This window comes from Crotalus tigris, unplaced genomic scaffold, assembly GCF_016545835.1.
Source record: "Crotalus tigris isolate CLP2741 ecotype Arizona unplaced genomic scaffold, ASM1654583v1 scf7180000019866.67937, whole genome shotgun sequence".
Lineage (NCBI taxonomy): Eukaryota > Metazoa > Chordata > Lepidosauria > Squamata > Viperidae > Crotalus > Crotalus tigris.
This window is the reverse complement of record NW_024097745.1, coordinates 18,842-36,304: the sequence shown is the minus strand read 5'-3', so window position 1 is coordinate 36,304 and position 17,463 is coordinate 18,842.

The following is a 17,463-nucleotide window of genomic DNA, read 5'->3' as shown; positions in this document are numbered from 1 at the left end:
ATCAAACACTGCGGGCGGCTATAATGCGCCCTAAGGACCCGCTCCCCAACATTGAAAGATCGGCAGCCGTCTATAAGATCGACTGTATGGACTGCCAGTGCAATTATGTTGGGGAGACAGCTAAACGAATTAAGACCAGGGTCCATGAACATAAGCTAGCAGTGAGAAGGGGAGATCAGTACTCCCAGATATGGGCACACATGGCTGAATGGGACCATAGATTCAACTTTAATGAGATTAGCGTATTGGCGAGTGACAACACCAAGGGAGGCCGCCTACTTAAGGAGGCATGGCTTTCAGATAGTAATTCCATCAACCGACATGTTGACCTGTGCCCAGCATATGTAGCCTTAAGATCATGGAATGCAAGCAACCAACGGCAACACCCCCGACGACCCAGTAACAACCTTAACAACATCAAAGAGAAAGAGCAGATCCCCCAATTGATCCAGATCAATCCAAAGGAGGAAAGCCAATCGTGGAATATCCTGGTGACACCAGCAAGGTTGCCGCAGCCTCAAAGAACCAAAGAAATAGTGAAAATTAAGATCCGGAACCCCGATACTACGAACATCCGAGGCACTGTGACTAATGCAAAGGAAGATACAGCTAGTGAAAGGGGAGAGGAATTCCTGAATACGACGATCGATCCGCATATAGAAAGGAACGCACTAGCCGATTCGGAAAGAGAGGAAAGATCCCCTCGCCCGGCCGAGATAACCATACTGGGGGGAGAGTGGGAGCTGCAAGGCGTAACTAACGATAGACCCAGGAATGCCACTAGGGAGAAAGAAAAGAATAGATTGGAATGGAGGGGAAGACGGAGGGGGGAGACTCGTGAGGACGACGGAGCGCAAAAGACCGGACCATCACACCCCCCACCTACGAACTCCGAAGACCTCTCTGAGACTTGCGCAGATACCAGCAACGCAAGAAAGAAAATGAAAATGGGAGAAAAGTGCTATAATAACCAAGGGGAATGTAGCCTCACTATTGCTGTCCCCCCCCAGACTAGTTACCCGTAGCATGACGTGCATAAAACAGTGTGAATTACAAAGTGCAACTAACGATGGACCCGTGAATGTCTTTGGGGAGAAAGAAAAGAATAGACTGGAACGAAGGGGAAGACGGAGGGGGGAGGTTCACGATGTAAATCCTGAGGATCCCTGTGGGACATGCACAGACACCAGCAACGTAAGAGAGAGAAAGAAAATGGGAGAAAAACACTGGAGCAATCAAGGGGAATGTGATCTTGCCACCCCCCCCTCCAGATCAATTACCCGCAGTATGACTTACACAAAACAATTAAGCACAACGACAGCTAGACAACCCCCCCCGTAACTAAACAACTTACTTCCCAACCCCAGACCAGCATTAGATCACAACCAATTCGCAACAACTTACAAGATTATCCGGATGAGAGTTGTGTAGAAAGTGAAAGCAGAGAAAGCCACCGTAAAAGGAGCAATCAAGTAAACGATGATTGTGAAAGGAATATGAAATCCATACTGCTACCCGAACCCGGGGGAAGGAATTGAAGCATAGAGACTACCGAAACAATAGAGACCTTTATCCATCCACCCCAAAGGAAGGTAGGACGGATGAAGAGAGACACGTAACTGAAAGGAACAGGAAAGAACCAACCAATCCTATGCAATTGAATCAAGCCGGCCCGGTAACGAGGTCGAAGAGCCGTGCGCAGGCTTTGACATACCTATAAAAGACTCTCACACTTCCTGACACATTAGCCCTGAGGATGCCGGCAGGTGACGGCGAAAGCTTGGCGCTTTTTAATTAAACTTTTATAGTTTTACCTTTACCCTGGTGGTCATTTTATTCTTTGCCATATATATATATATGTTTTCTGAGGTTTTCGCAGGTATTTGTATGTAGGTCTTTGGTTGTTCGGGTTTTCTCCCGCGTAAAATTGGAAGTGTCTTGGCAACGTTTCGACGAAGTCCCATTCGTCATCTTCAGGCTGGTGTTTTCAGCTTCGTGCTTTGAGCAGCAATGTGTGGTCTTAGCTGTTTCTTCCTTTTAACTGCCAGTGGGGATATGAACTGATTGGGTGGGAGCTTGGCTATGTTCTGATTGGGTGGAGGTGTGTTCTGAATGGTTAGGGGCTTGGCTGTGCTCTGATTGGCTGGGGGAGTGTTCTGTTTAGTTGTGCTCAGGTTAGTCTGAGTTGCAGAGGGGTTTAAGATTTTGGGCTGCCTTGCTACTTTTTGGCTTCGCGTTCGTGGTCGTGCCTCCTCTTCATGGAGGGTGTCAGTTTGCTTCATGTATGGATTGGAGGGGTTTAAAGTGGCTAATGATGCAGCTGTGGTCTGGCTTCTGGTTTGTGGTCGTGCCTCATCATCGGTGTGGCTTTGGGTTTGTTTTTTGCGTGGATGTGTGGTGGTGACATCCTGTGTGGTTTTTGTGAGTGTGGGTCTGGTATCATTTTTTGTGTTAGGGAGTCGTTTGTCAATAAGGGCGGGTTTCCAAATGGCTGGTAGGCGGGAGGTATCATCTCGCTTGTTCATGCTGTGTGGGCGTTTTTCTATCTCGATGGCTTCTCTGATTATTCTGTTATTAAAATGTTCACTTTTGGCAAGGGTTCTGGTATTTTTAAAGTCAATTTCATGTCCTGTGGCTTTAAGGTGTTGGACCAGGGAAGATGTTGGTTCCTCTTTTTTGACTGAGTTCTTATGTTCTTCAATGCGTGCACTTATTCTTCTGTTGGTTTGTCCGATGTATGTGGTGACCCACACTCACAAAAACCACACAGGATGTCACCACCACACATCCACGCAAAAAACAAACCCAAAGCCACACCGATGATGAGGCACGACCACAAACCAGAAGCCAGACCACAGCTGCATCATTAGCCACTTTAAACCCCTCCAATCCATACATGAAGCAAACTGACACCCTCCATGAAGAGGAGGCACGACCACGAACGCGAAGCCAAAAAATAGCAAGGCAGCCCAAAATCTTAAACCCCTCTGCAACTCAGACTAACCTGAGCACAACCAAACAGAACACTCCCCCAGCCAATCAGAGCACAGCCAAGCCCCTAACCATTCAGAACACACCTCCACCCAATCAGAACACAGCCAAGCTCCCACCCAATCAGTTCATACCCCCACTGGCAGTTAAAAGGAAGAAACAGCTAAGACCACACATTGCTGCTCAAAGCACGAAGCTGAAAACACCAGCCTGAAGATGACGAATGGGACTTCGTCGAAACGTCGCCAAGACACTTCCAATTTTACGTGGGAGAAAACCCGAACAACCAAAGACCTACATACAAATACCCGCGAAAACCTCAGAAAACAAATATCGAACCTCTACGGGGAGGAAATCCACCATCTGACCAGGACCTATGAAAAACTTGAAGTCCAAAGAGCTTCCATTTTATGCGACCTCGCATTCCTACGCAACTGCCGAGATCAAAATCTAATCCCCACATGTTTCCAACTGAAATTCCACTCCAACTCTGCAGCCACCAAACGGATCCTGAAAAGAACAGAATTGGCCCTAATCAGAAATGAACTTCACACAAAAAGATTCCTCCTAGACCGAATTAACAAAGATCTCCTCACACTCCACCTCAAACTCAGCAACAAGATCCACCCCGCACTTTGGGACAAATCCAAACAACTCGCCGTCTGGAGAGCCGAAACACAGACCACCCTCAAGACAGATACACACACCAACAAACTCCGAAGACTACAAGAACGCCAGAAACAAACCCCTCCTCCCTCACAGCCACACATGAAACAAACAGTGCATAACATCTCAGATAGGATCCTCACCAAAGCCGAAACCAATGTCCTTTCCAAAGGATTCAACTTTGCAGTCGCTCCCAAACACATCCCCACTGAAACCATTATATGTGGAGTTGAAACCAGCCTGACCAAAATCAACCCCGACGACGCTAACAGAATCAGACTCGAAATCACCAACATCCTCTGCACCAGCAAGCCACCCAAAAGCAACTTACCCAAAGAGGAACAGACAGCACTACGTAACCTGAAAGAAGACACCAGCATAATAATCCTACCAGCAGACAAGGGCAACGCCACGGTGGTTATGAACACATCTGACTACCAAACCAAATTAACCAACCTACTCCAAGACTCCACATACAAACCCCTAAATACAGATCCCACCACCTACCTGGAAAAAACCACCAGATCCAAAATAAAAGCCTCCCCCATTAGCGAAGAGATCCAGCAAAGAATCATTCCCAGAGAGAAATCATCCAGATGCCCCAAACTCTATGGTCTCCCCAAGATACACAAAGAAGGAACCCCACTCAGACCTATAGTCAGCTCCATAGGCTCACCTCTACAAAACCTAGCCAAATTTCTCGCCAAACAACTACAGCCCTATGCAGAATCCATCACCTCACACGTAAAAAACTCATTCCAGTTTATAGAGATCATAAAGAAACAAAACTTACAGCCCAGCGACCTACTAGTGAGCTTCGATGTCATATCCCTCTTCACCCAAGTGCCTATCAAAGAAGCCTTGACAGCTATTCAAAACAAATATAACCCCCCCAAACACATCTTAGATCTGACCAACCACTGCCTATCCAACACATACTTCATCTATAATGGACAAAAATACAAACAAACAGAAGGAGCACCCATGGGATCACCCCTCTCACCTGTCATTGCCAACCTCTACATCAGTGGTTCTCAACCTGTGGGTCGGGACCCCATTTGGGGTCGAACGACCATTTCACGGGGGTCCCCAAACAGGCTGTCCGCCATTTTTTCCCCCTTTTCTTTGGCCATGCCCCTGGCACCCGGTGATGTATAAGTGGTTGGGGGTCACCATAACATGGGGAACTGTATTATGGGGTCGCGGCATTAGAAAGGTTGAGAACCACTGCTCTACATGGAACACTTTGAAATCCAAGCTCTAGAAAAATCGGATTACAAACCCAAACTCTGGCTCAGATACGTAGACGACACCTTCATAATCTGGCCACATGGGAAAGAAAAACTGGACAACTTCCTCACACACCTCAACAGCCTACACCCCAAAATACAGTTCACCATGGAAACAGAAACTAACAACCAACTTCCCTTCCTGGATGTCTTAGTCTACAAGAAATCCAATGGCTCCCTAGGACACACCATCTACCAGAAGAAAACACACACAAACCGCTATCTGCACGCTCTCTCACACCACCACCCAGCACAGATCAACTCTGTAGCCAAGACACTCATCTCCAGAACAAAACGCTTAGCTGACGAACAACACCTAAAACCCGAACTACACACTCTCACCAATGTACTAACATCCAATGGATTCCATAGAAATAAGATTACAAACCTAATCCAAAAAGAAACCCCCACTAAAATCCAAGACAAAGAACAAGAAAACGGCAAAGCCCTCCTCCCATACATAAAAGGCACCACAGACAGAATCAGTAAGATCCTCCATAAACACAACATCAAAACAGCATTCTGCACAAACAGAAAAATATCCACCATCCTTAGAAACCCCAAAGATAAAATTGAATTAGAAAATCAAGGAGTATACGAAATCCCATGCACCACTTGTCCCACCACATACATCGGACAAACCAACAGAAGAATAAGTGCACGCATTGAAGAACATAAGAACTCAGTCAAAAAAGAGGAACCAACATCTTCCCTGGTCCAACACCTTAAAGCCACAGGACATGAAATTGACTTTAAAAATACCAGAACCATTGCCAAAAGTGAACATTTTAATAACAGAATAATCAGAGAAGCCATCGAGATAGAAAAACGCCCACACAGCATGAACAGCGAGATGATACCTCCCGCCTACCAGCCATTTGGAAACCCGCCCTTATTGACAAACGACTCCCTAACCCCAAAATCTTAAACCCCTCTGCAACTCAGACTAACCTGAGCACAACCAAACAGAACACTCCCCCAGCCAATCAGAGCACAGCCAAGCCCCTAACCATTCAGAACACACCTCCACCCAATCAGAACACAGCCAAGCTCCCACCCAATCAGTTCATACCCCCACTGGCAGTTAAAAGGAAGAAACAGCTAAGACCACACATTGCTGCTCAAAGCACGAAGCTGAAAACACCAGCCTGAAGATGACGAATGGGACTTCGTCGAAACGTCGCCAAGACACTTCCAATTTTACGCGGGAGAAAACCCGAACAACCAAAGACCTATATATATATATATATATATATATATATATATATATATATATATACATACATACATACATACATACATACATACATACATATATATATATATATAGATGTATATGTATATGTATATATATACTGTGCACTGGGCCCATTTAAACAGAAATTATCTTCCAAAAGACCTTCCACCTTTTTCCCTTGGTCTGCATCTTCCTTTATATTAAGACAATGCCCAAGATAGTTGCCCAAGATTACTATCAGATCTCTTCTTTATTTTTGGATTGCCTGAGCTGCCCTGTCCATCATCCCTTCTTCCTGTCCTTTATTACAAGGGTTGCATTCTATTTGTTTATAGTTTTATTTGTCAAATTTATTTGGTCATCCATTTCACATGAAGTGATTCTGGGTGGTGTACAATAAAACCAATTAAAGCATTCTACAAAACCAATTAAAATGATAAACATGGGTACAAGACCATGAGAGGGAAAGTATTATATATAATGCAGCCAATATACAGGCTCTCTGTTACAAGGGGATCTCCAGGCTTATTAGAAAAATACCTACTTTTTGTGGGTCTTCCTGAAAGTTAGAAGAACTGGGGCTAACTTCACCTCAGGAGGGATGCTGTTCCAGAGGGTGGGTTGCACAGCAGAAAATCTTATCTCCTAGATCCCATCAGATGGAACTCCTTAGCAGACAAAATCTACACCATACCTCTCCTGCTGGATCTGATGAGATGGGTATATTAATCAGAAAGGGACAGTTCCTCAGATAACCTGGCCCCATGCCATGTAACGCTTTAAAAGTCAAAACCAGCATTTTGAATTGGATTCAGAAGCAAACTGGCGACTGGTAACACTTATGGAGCAGATTTGCATCAGGTGCAGATTCTGAATGTTCTTCAAAGGCAGCCCAATGTAGAGCACATTACAATAGTCTATTCAGTAAATGACTAAAACATGAATAACTGTGAGCACACCTTCACAATACAAGAACAGGGGCAACTGGTGCACAAATGTTGCTCAAAGGCCCTCCTGGCCACAACTGCCACCTACTCTTCAAACAGAAGTTGTGAGTCCAGAAGGACCCCCAGTTACAAACTGAGTCTATTTGGAGCAGTGCCACCTCATCTAGTATCAAATAAGATAAAACCCTAAATCTGGAAAATCCTAAAACTCAAAGCTGCTCAATCTTGCCAGGGTTCAGTTAAGGCCTATTGTTCCCCATCTAGACCCCTACAGCTTCCAGGTATCATGGCAGGACCTCCACAGCACCACTTAATTTGCCAGGATCAAAGATTATATAATTGAGTATCATTAATACCTACTGCTAATACCTCACTCTATAGCAATGGATGATCTCCCCAAGCAGTTTCATGTAGAGGTTAAACAGGAGTATGGAGAGTACTGAAGCATGCAGCAGTACCCCTTCACTATAGCATCTGAGGGTGGATTCTCACTCCTGATCAACATTGACTGGTTTTGATCCCTTAAGAAGGAAGCATACTGTATGTTGGAAGCTGAATTACAATCAGACCCTCAAAAGAAAAAGTTGAAAATACAAATGGAACTATTAAAACATAAGTTAAACTTACTTGAAACAAATACAATGGCACAACAGATTAAAAGGTCCAAACAGAACTTTTTTGAAAATGCTAATAAACCTGGGAGATGGTTGGCATATAGATTAAAAAAAGAAAGAGAAAAAAGATTAATAAGTAAGCTACGGGATACGGATGGTGATCTACAATGTCACAATGACTTAATGAAAAAAATTACGAAGAAGTATTATGAGACACTGTATAAGGTGGAGACAGTTTCTAAAGATGTAATTCAGGCTTACTTACAAGAAGCAAATCTCCCAAAGATTCCTGAGAATATGCGTCAGAGGTTAAACGAAAATGTTTCAATGATGGAGATTACAGAGGCAATAAAAAAGCAAAAGAAAGATAAAACACCAGGACCTGATGGTCTTCCTGCTGAATTTTATATAGCGTTACAAGATACTATAACTCCAACCCTGAAAGAATTATGTAATGAAGTTTTTACACATACAAAAATACCGGATTCATGGACTGAAGCTAATATTACTTTGATACCTAAAAAAGATACTAATCATACACTAATTAAAAACTACAGACCAATATCGCTACTAAATCTGGATTACAAAATCTTTGCTGCAATAATGGCAGAAAGAATGAAATTTTTTTTGAATGAATTTATACACCCAGACCAAAATGGTTTCCTACCAAAAAGACAGATAAAGAATAATTTGAGGATTATTTTAAATTATTTGGAGTACTATGAAATCCATCCAGGGAACTGGCACTTATATTTCTTGATGCACAAAAAGCCTTTGATAACTTAAATTGGCAATTTATGTTTCAACAACTTCAAGAAATGGACTTTGGTGAAAATTTTAACAAAGCAATTCAAGCAATTTATAAGAAACAAACAGCAAGAATACTTTTAAATGGAGATTACACAGATGGATTTGAGCTTAAAAAAGGCACTAGACAGGGATGCCCATTGTCTCCTCTGTTGTTTATTTTTACATTAGAGGTTTTGGCAAGAAATATCAGACAAGATACAGAAATTAAAGGCCTGGAGATTAAAGACCAGAAATATAAACTACAGGCCTTTGCGGATGACTTGGTCTTCATTCTAGAGGAGCCATTGCAAACAACTGATAAACTCTTGCAGAAAATTGAGAAATTTGGTGTAGTGGCTAGTCTGAAAATAAACAGGGAAAAGACTAAAGTAATAACAAAAAATCTAACAGACAAACAGAAAACTCAACTCACTAAAATGACAAATCTTCAAACAGTTAAAAAAGTTAAATATTTGGGTATTTATTTAATGGCGAAATATACTACATTAAAAGAAGATAATTGTGAGAGATTAATGAAACAAATAAAAATGGACTTGGAAAGATGGGAAAATCTTCAATTATCACTTTTAGGAAGAATAGCAACGGTTAAGATGAACATTTTACCAAAGCTAATTTTCTTATTTCAAACAGTGCCTATTAAACTTACTAAGAATTTTTTTGATGATTTAAATGCAATGATTCTAAGATTTATATGGCAAAAAAAGAAAGCGAGAATCAAATGTAAATTGTTACAAGAATCTAAGGATAGAGGGGGCTTTGGACTTCTAGACTGGAGACTTTACTATCAAGCAGCTATTTTGCTTTGGCTAAAAGAATGGATTGTATTGAGAAACAAAAGATTGCTTTATTTAGAGGGACACGACCTTCAGCTAGGTTGGCATGCTTTTATATGGTACGAGAAATCTAAAGCACATAAGTACTTTCAAAATCATGCGATAAGAAACGTACCTACTTTCACAATGGAAGAAAATTAAACATAATATATATATATGAAAATACCTGAGTGGCTTTCAATAATGGAAGCATTTGCTTATCCAAATTTGATTAATTATGACAAACTGGTTAATTATAAAGACATTTTAGACAAAGAGGGAAATCTTAAGGACAGGCAAACTTTACAACTACAAGGTATTGACTTGACTTGGTGGTCCTACTTGCAAATTCAAACAAGATACGAAAAAGATATAAAATTGACAGGTTTTTACAAAGAACAGACCCCATTGGATAAAATTTTGTTAAAAACAGATGAGAACTTGATTAGAAAACTCTATAAATTTCTTTTAAACTGGAAGATGGAAGAGGAACAAGTGAAAGAAACAATGATACTATGGGCAAAGAACTTTGGATATTCTATAGATTTGGAAGACTGGCAAAAACTTTGGGATAAAAATATCAAGCTTACAAAAGCGGTAGTATATAAAGAAAACTTATATAAGATGTTTTATACATGGCATATGACACCAGTTTGCTTAGCGAAAATGTTTAAAAATGTTTCGGATATTTGTTGGAAATGTAAACAACAGCCAGGCACTTATTACCATGCCTGGTGGACATGCCGTATCGCTAAGAAATATTGGGCTAAGATCCATAGATGGTTGGAAAAGATGATGAAACTATAGATAGAATTTAAACCAAAATTGTTTTTGTTAGGAATATTAAGACCTAATTATGGTAAAGAGAATGATTACTTGATATTGCATGTTTTAACTGCTGCAAGGATAGTATTTGCCCAATTTTGGAAAAATGAGAATTTACCATCTGACCAGACTATTATTACCAAAATTTTAGAGTGTGCAGAAATGGATAGACTAACGTTAGAAATGAAAGAAAAAGATGATTCAATTTATTTTAGAACTTGGTAAAAATTTTATCAGTAGTTAGAGACACGTTAGAACTTGAAAGATTCAATATTTTAGAATAGATGACTGATTTTTAATCAAGTTTTAACTAACATTTTGATGATATGATTACTTTTCCTGATTTACTGACTTTCATTTGCTACTTTTGATTGTTAGGATTTTTTTTGAGATTTTATCAGTAGTGTTTACTTAATAGATCAACGTATTTGTTTACTAAATTTTTTGATATGTTACAGTCTAAACTTTGCTAAAAATGGTTGAATATGATATTCACTCATTATTACGATCCGGACGGTAGCTTGTTTGTTGAAATATGTGATTGTATCTGTTGCGTCCTTGGCGGGAAAACAGACACGAGAAGCAGCTGGAGTTCTCAGTTTCTTTTATTCAGCGTTCAGCTTACAGGAAGATGGCTTCAGCCTCGCCCAAACGCCTCGCAGCCTCTTATATAGGCAACTCCCGGGTAAATGGGTTACTTTTCCCGCGCCAGCACCCGCGCATGCGCACGGCGCTGGCGACAGCCTGTCTGGTCCCGGGCAGCTTTGCACCTGCCCGGGACTGCCTGCAAACGCCCGAGCCGTTTGCAAGGCTCGGGACATAACACCCCTTTCCCCCGGGCTAAAACTACTACCAACATACAACATTTATTTTATATGACATTTTGCTCCCCAGTGCTCCCACTGTTTACTGGCCTTTGCCTTGCCAGCAATGTTATGTAGTCTTCTAGGTACTTAGGAGATTTCTTTGCTCTCTGTGACCTTCTTAGCTGTGGGTTACTGGCATAAGTCCCCTGACTGGAGGGAGGCGTGAGCCTGTTCTCTCTATTGTGCCCTGGTGTCTTCCAAGGACTGTGCCCCGATGCCTGGCCTGCTTGCTTGCCCACCGGGCTCGTCAGGCCAGGGCTTCTGTTACTTTGTGACCTGGTTGACCTACCTAGCTGTAGACCCTCAGGCCCCTTGAAGTGATAGCCGCTGCTGGGCGTCTCTGTAGAACCTCCTAGGTCAGTCCAAGACCTGTCAGGAGGCTGTCCATTCCCTGAACCCCATTCTGTGCTCGGGCTCGTGTGGGTTTCTGTACTTTCCCAAAACTCAGGTGTTCCCTGATTTGTGCTAGGGTTGTTGTAGTCGGGACTTGGTTCCTCGACTAGCTCTGTGTATGTTTGACCCCCTGTAGGATTTGGGGTAAGGTCAGGCCAACTTTGGGGATTGTGTGCCAGCTCTCTTGCGGGGAATGATTTGTTGGGATGCCCCCGGGTATCCTCCGTGACTGGAGTGCTGTGTGACGTGTGTGGAACGTGAGTATGCCCCCGGGGTGACTCCCTGGCTGGAGTAGGCGTGAGTGCCTGTTGTGTGGGTAAGCTCCATGACTTCCTTTTCGGAGCAATTGCGGAATCTTGGGACGGGCCGTTTGTGGCTCCCTCAGTGGAGATGGGCAGTAACTCTTGCCCTTCCCTTTGCTCCAAAGGGTCCCCCTCCCCCCCTGGAAAAGACCCAGGAGTCTCAGCAGAAAAGTCTCGCCTAGAGCGAAGTTGGTCGATGTGCCGACGTAGGACACGACCGTTGTCCAGGGCAACCTCGTAGGAGAGAGGACCTGTGATCCTGGACACAGAAGCGGGGACCCATGTATGACCAGGCCCGTAATTGCGAGCCCAAACCGGGGCACCCACAAGTAGTCGTCTAGGTGCCCTAGGATGTGAGGTAGATGAAGGCAGTCTGTCCGGATGCAACCGGTCAAGTCTAGTAGTAAGTTGGCGCCCCCAACGAAGTTCAGCTGGACTTCTCCCTGTAGAAGTGGACGGTGTGGTGCGATAAGAAAGGAGAAAGTCAGCCAACCTGTGATGCCAGTCCCCGTAGGTGAGTCTCTTCAAGGCGTCCTTTGCGATGCGCACCATGCGTTCCGCCATACCGTTGGTGGACGGGTGAAAAGGCGCAGACGTGGCATGACGAATCAGGTTTGCCTGTAAGAAAGCTTGGAATTCGGAGGAGGTGAATTGAGGGCCGTTGTCGGACACGATGACATCTGGCAGCCCGTGTGCAGCAAAAATCCCCCTCAGTACCTGAATAGTCTTTGCAGTGGTGGTGGATGAGACAGGCACAACCTCAAGCCATTTTGAATGGCTGTCAACAAGGACCAAGAAGAACTGGCCCTGAAAGGGCCCAGCGTAGTCAATGTGCACCCTAGACCATGGGGACTGTGTTTCCTCCCATCTATGCACAGGAGCTTGGGGCATCTCTGGGCGAGATCGTTGGCAGAGGTGGCATGCGTGCACCTTAGCCTCAATATCTTTATCTAAAGCAGGCCACCACAAGTGGCTTCGTGCAAGAGCCTTCATACGGACAATGCCAGGATGACCCTCGTGGAGGGATTCTAAGACCCTAGTCCTCATTGAGGTGGGAATGACAACTCTGTTTCCCCAAAGCAGACAACCCTGAGAAAGGGACAGTTCGTTCCTTTTGGACCAGAAACTCTGAAACTCAGGACTAGGGCAGTGCTCAGGCCACCCGGACAGGACCCAGGAGCGGACACGTGAAAGTGTGTGATCTGTACCCGTTTCAGCGGTAACATCCCTGGCACTAAGAGGGAGCTCGGGCAAGGCTTGGATTGATAGAATGTTGACAGCTGGCGCGGGGTCAGCTTCTACTACTGGCAGAGGCAACCTACTGAGGCCATCAGCATGGCCCATTTCTTTCCCAGGCTTGTGGAGTAATGAAAAATCATATGCAGACAAGAAAATAGACCACCTAAGCATTCTAGGGGAAATGATGTGGGGAGTCTGCTTACGTGTGGTAAACAGTCCCAGCAGAGGCTTATGGTCAGTGAAGACCGTGAAATGCCTGCCATATAGAAAATCGTGGAATTTTTTAATTCCAGCAACAACAGCCAGAGCCTCCCTGTCTATCTGAGCGTAGTTGCGCTCGGCAGAAGACAGTGTTCTGGAGTAGTATGCAATAGGAACCTGAGTTCCATCAGACCTGAGGTGACTCAGGACAGCTCCAACCCCGTAGGGGGATGCATCACAAGCGATGCACACAGGAAGAGACTCGTTGAAATGTGCAAGAACACTGTTAGAAGTGAGCAAGGCCTTGACTTCTTTAAAGCAAGCCTCATGTGCTTGTGACCACAGCCACACAGCTTGTTTGTCTAGTAGCCTGTGAAGAGGCTCAGCTACACTAGCTTTATGTGGAAGAAAAGAATTGTAGAAATTCAGGAGGCCTAGGAAGGCCTGAAGTTCGGCCTTAGACTTTGGCCTGGGTGCTTGTAAAATAGCAGTTAGTTTGGATTCAGCAGGATGAATCCCAGCAGCATCAATTTTGAATCCCAGAAATTCAGTAGAAGGCACCCCGATCTTGCATTTGTCTTTTCTGAGCTTGAGGCCTGATTCCCTGAATCTTAACAGGACAGCCCTAAGTCTTTCAGCTAGAATGTGTGTGGAGTCTCCTGCAATCAAGACATCGTCAAAGTAGGGGCAGACCCCTGGTATACCTCGTAGTGTGTTTTCCATTACGCTTTGGAAAATCCCAGGAGCGACATTTACTCCAAACTGTAGCCTTTTTACTTTAAAGGCTCCCCTGTGGGTCACAATGGTCTGAGCTATGGCAGCATCATCATCAACAGGCAGCTGTTGATATGCTTGAGCTAGGTCAAGCTTTGCAAAAACACGCCCCCCCTTGAGAGAGGCCAGGATGTGACTGACCACAGGAACAGGATAGGCATGTTGCTGCAATGCCTTATTGAGTGTGCATTTGTAATCAGCACAAATGCGAATGTCCCCATTTGCCTTTAGAGGCGTGACAATGGGGGTCTCCCACGGGCTGGAATCAACAGGTTCTAGGATTCCCTGTTGGATTAGTTTGTCTAGTTCAGTGTCAATCTTACTTTTTAAAGCAAAAGGGACCCTTCTTGCTTTAATCCTAATGGGAGTGACAGTGGGGTCTAGCTTTAAGGACACAGGTGGTCCTTTGAATGTGCCCAGCTGGGGGCTGAAAACATCTGCAAATTCTTTGCAGACTTCCTGTAGGTCGAGTGTTTGTAAGCTGTTGAGTCCTGTGACGTGTATCCCCAGGGCCTCAAACCAATCGAGTCCTATGAGACTCGTTCGTTCACCCCCTACTACTAATAAGTCTAGTGGACCTTCAAAACTCTTGTATTGCACGTTAAGGGTGGCCTCCCCCTTAACACACACTCTTGCGTTCTGAAAATCTGTTAATACAATATCAGAAGGCCTTAACTTGGCCTTAGACCCACTACTGGAACAAATCTTCCTAAATGTATGCAATGAAATGATGGACAGGGCAGACCCTGTGTCTAGTTCCATAGATAATGGAACCCCTTGTAGCTTCACGTTGAGTGACAGCTTTTTCTTCATGGGCTTGTGTGTGCCTGTTCTACAGATGCTTCTTCGCGAAGCGCAAAACCCTACCCTATTCTGGCTGGGGAATCTGGTACCTTTCAGGCGTTCTTCTTGGGGTTGTGCCTTTCGTCGGCTCAGACACACAGCTGCAATATGCCCTTGTTTGCCGCATGCCCGGCAGGTAGCGGAGCGGAACTTGCAGTCGGTTCTCCTGTGGCGACCTCCACAGCCGATGCACTTGAGCAGAGCCGAAGAGCTTCCCTTCTGGTTCTCTTCCTTCGCGGGGTGTAGACGGTCGACTTCCTCGTCCGGATCCTCCTCGGAGTTTCGTCGGACGTCTTCCTGGTGCACGGACGCACCCTCTGCACTGTTTCTGATCGGCCGCATGTTTTTGATGGCGCCGCCTGCTGCTTCTTCTGCGGTGACTTCCCTTAAGGCGTCTTGGAAGGATAATTCTTCCTTGGCAAAAAGTCTCTGTTGTAGCTCTCGATGCCTTAGCCCGCACACGAATCGGTCCCTCAGTCGTTCCTCGAGGTCCTTGAACTCGCAGGGCTTGGCGGCCTTCCGTAGCGCGGCGATGTATTCCTTGGCTGTTTCACCGGACCGTTGATCCCTCTGCTCGAAGGTGTGGCGCCATGAGATAACGGACACCTTGGGGTGGAAGTGCTCTTTCAGCAGCTTCTTCAGGTCTGCGTAGCTTACAGACTCTACTGGAACAGGTGCTACAAGATTTTCTGCGATTTCGAAGGCGTCTTGGCCGCAAACGCAAAGCAGGGTGGCGGCCTTCAAGCTATCTTCCCTCACTTGGTTTGCCTTGAAGTAGTTCTCCATTCTGGATACGTAGGACTCCCACCGCTCTGGATGTGAGACGTCGAATTCCGAAAGCCTTCCGATTTTCGCCATCTTCGGATCTTCAGGAGACGGGTCTATCAGCCAGCCTACCCCCGAATGCGCACCGGATTGGCGGGTAGCTGCCGAGTCGACGCCGTTCCTCTTCCGCCGCTCAGGACTCCTCGGGTAAGCTTACACTTCTTCCTTTCCAGGTAGTGCAAGGCATCCCACCTTCGTCGCCAGTGTTGCGTCCTTGGCGGGAAAACAGACACGAGAAGCAGCTGGAGTTCTCAGTTTCTTTTATTCAGCGTTCAGCTTACAGGAAGATGGCTTCAGCCTCGCCCAAACGCCTCGCAGCCTCTTATATAGGCAACTCCCGGGTAAATGGGTTACTTTTCCCGCGCCAGCACCCGCGCATGCGCACGGCGCTGGCGACAGCCTGTCTGGTCCCGGGCAGCTTTGCACCTGCCCGGGACTGCCTGCAAACGCCCGAGCCGTTTGCAAAGGCTCGGGACATAACAGTATCTATCCTTATTTTAACCTAATTCCTTATCTCCTTCCCCTCCCCCTTTCCTTACACCCCTCCCTTTACCATACCTGTTTTGTTCCTATTTTTCCTCATCTATATAAACTTAATAAAATTTTGTTAAAAAAAAAAGAAGGAAGCATACTGTGTTATCCCCTCCAATTCCTGGAATCAGTTCAGAAGGATACCATGACTGATGGTTGTAAAAGTCACTGAAAGGTCAAGGAAAGCCAGGATTTACATAACTGATTACATTGTGAATTGTGATTGTTGCTTTCTTTGTTCTTTGACTTTTCTCTGCTTCAGTGTGTGATTTGAGGCAAGTCTGCACTATATTTTCTTGTTTTTCCTCGTAGTTGGAAAAATTATTTAACCCAGTCCACTAATTTATATTTCCTGGGCATTCTTTGAATTTTTCTTCTTTCTTTTTATTTAACAACTGAGATTATCAATATAATATTTTACAATTCTGATAGAAGAATATACTGTAGCTTTGATATGAGTTTAGCTTTGAGTTCATTGTGCACCTCCACCTGAAATTGAAGAGGGAGCAACCTTGATATAGACTGTACAAATAATTTTTGATATACAAGTTACTCTAGGCTGAAATCAGATTGTCTCAGATGGAATTAAGTTTTCATTTAGATAGTATCTTTGATTATTCTAAGCCAATTTAAAACAATTCAGACATAGTGAGATTTCAGGACAGTTTTTAATACATTTGGGACCTAGATTGGTGATTAAATTCCCAGAATAATTACAACTTTCAAAATTCTGAACTAGCCTCCAGGATCTGATGTCATTTAAACATGCATACTTTTAGTTTCTATCATATTCTAACAGTGCAGATTATGACAATTTGGTTGGGATTATGGCAGTATTTTTTTCTAATTAGTGGACAGTATTGTATTACACTGCACACACACAAAAAATAATACAAAGAAGAATGAAAATGATCCACAATCTTGCAAGCTATTGCACATGAGCAATAAAGCTTCATAAGAGTTCAGGGTTCCCATCTTAAATTTAAATTATAGAAATTATAAGTTTTGGGATATTTTGTTTATTAATTGTTATTTAATCTGAGGGTTCCATGGACTTTATATGCCAGCTAAATATGCCACATTGCTCACTTCTTGATTATAGAAATCTTACCCTTTAGGAATATGGTATATTGTAGAAAAAAGTGATCTAACTATCAACTCAATAGACACCTCTATTATCTACTATTCATTTTAAAAGCCTCCCTGCATTCAATTTATACTTCTTTCCTAACCTCTTGAATTAGGAAGTCACATCTTTTTTCTGTCTCAAGTCCTTGAATCATAGTTTCTTAGTCGTC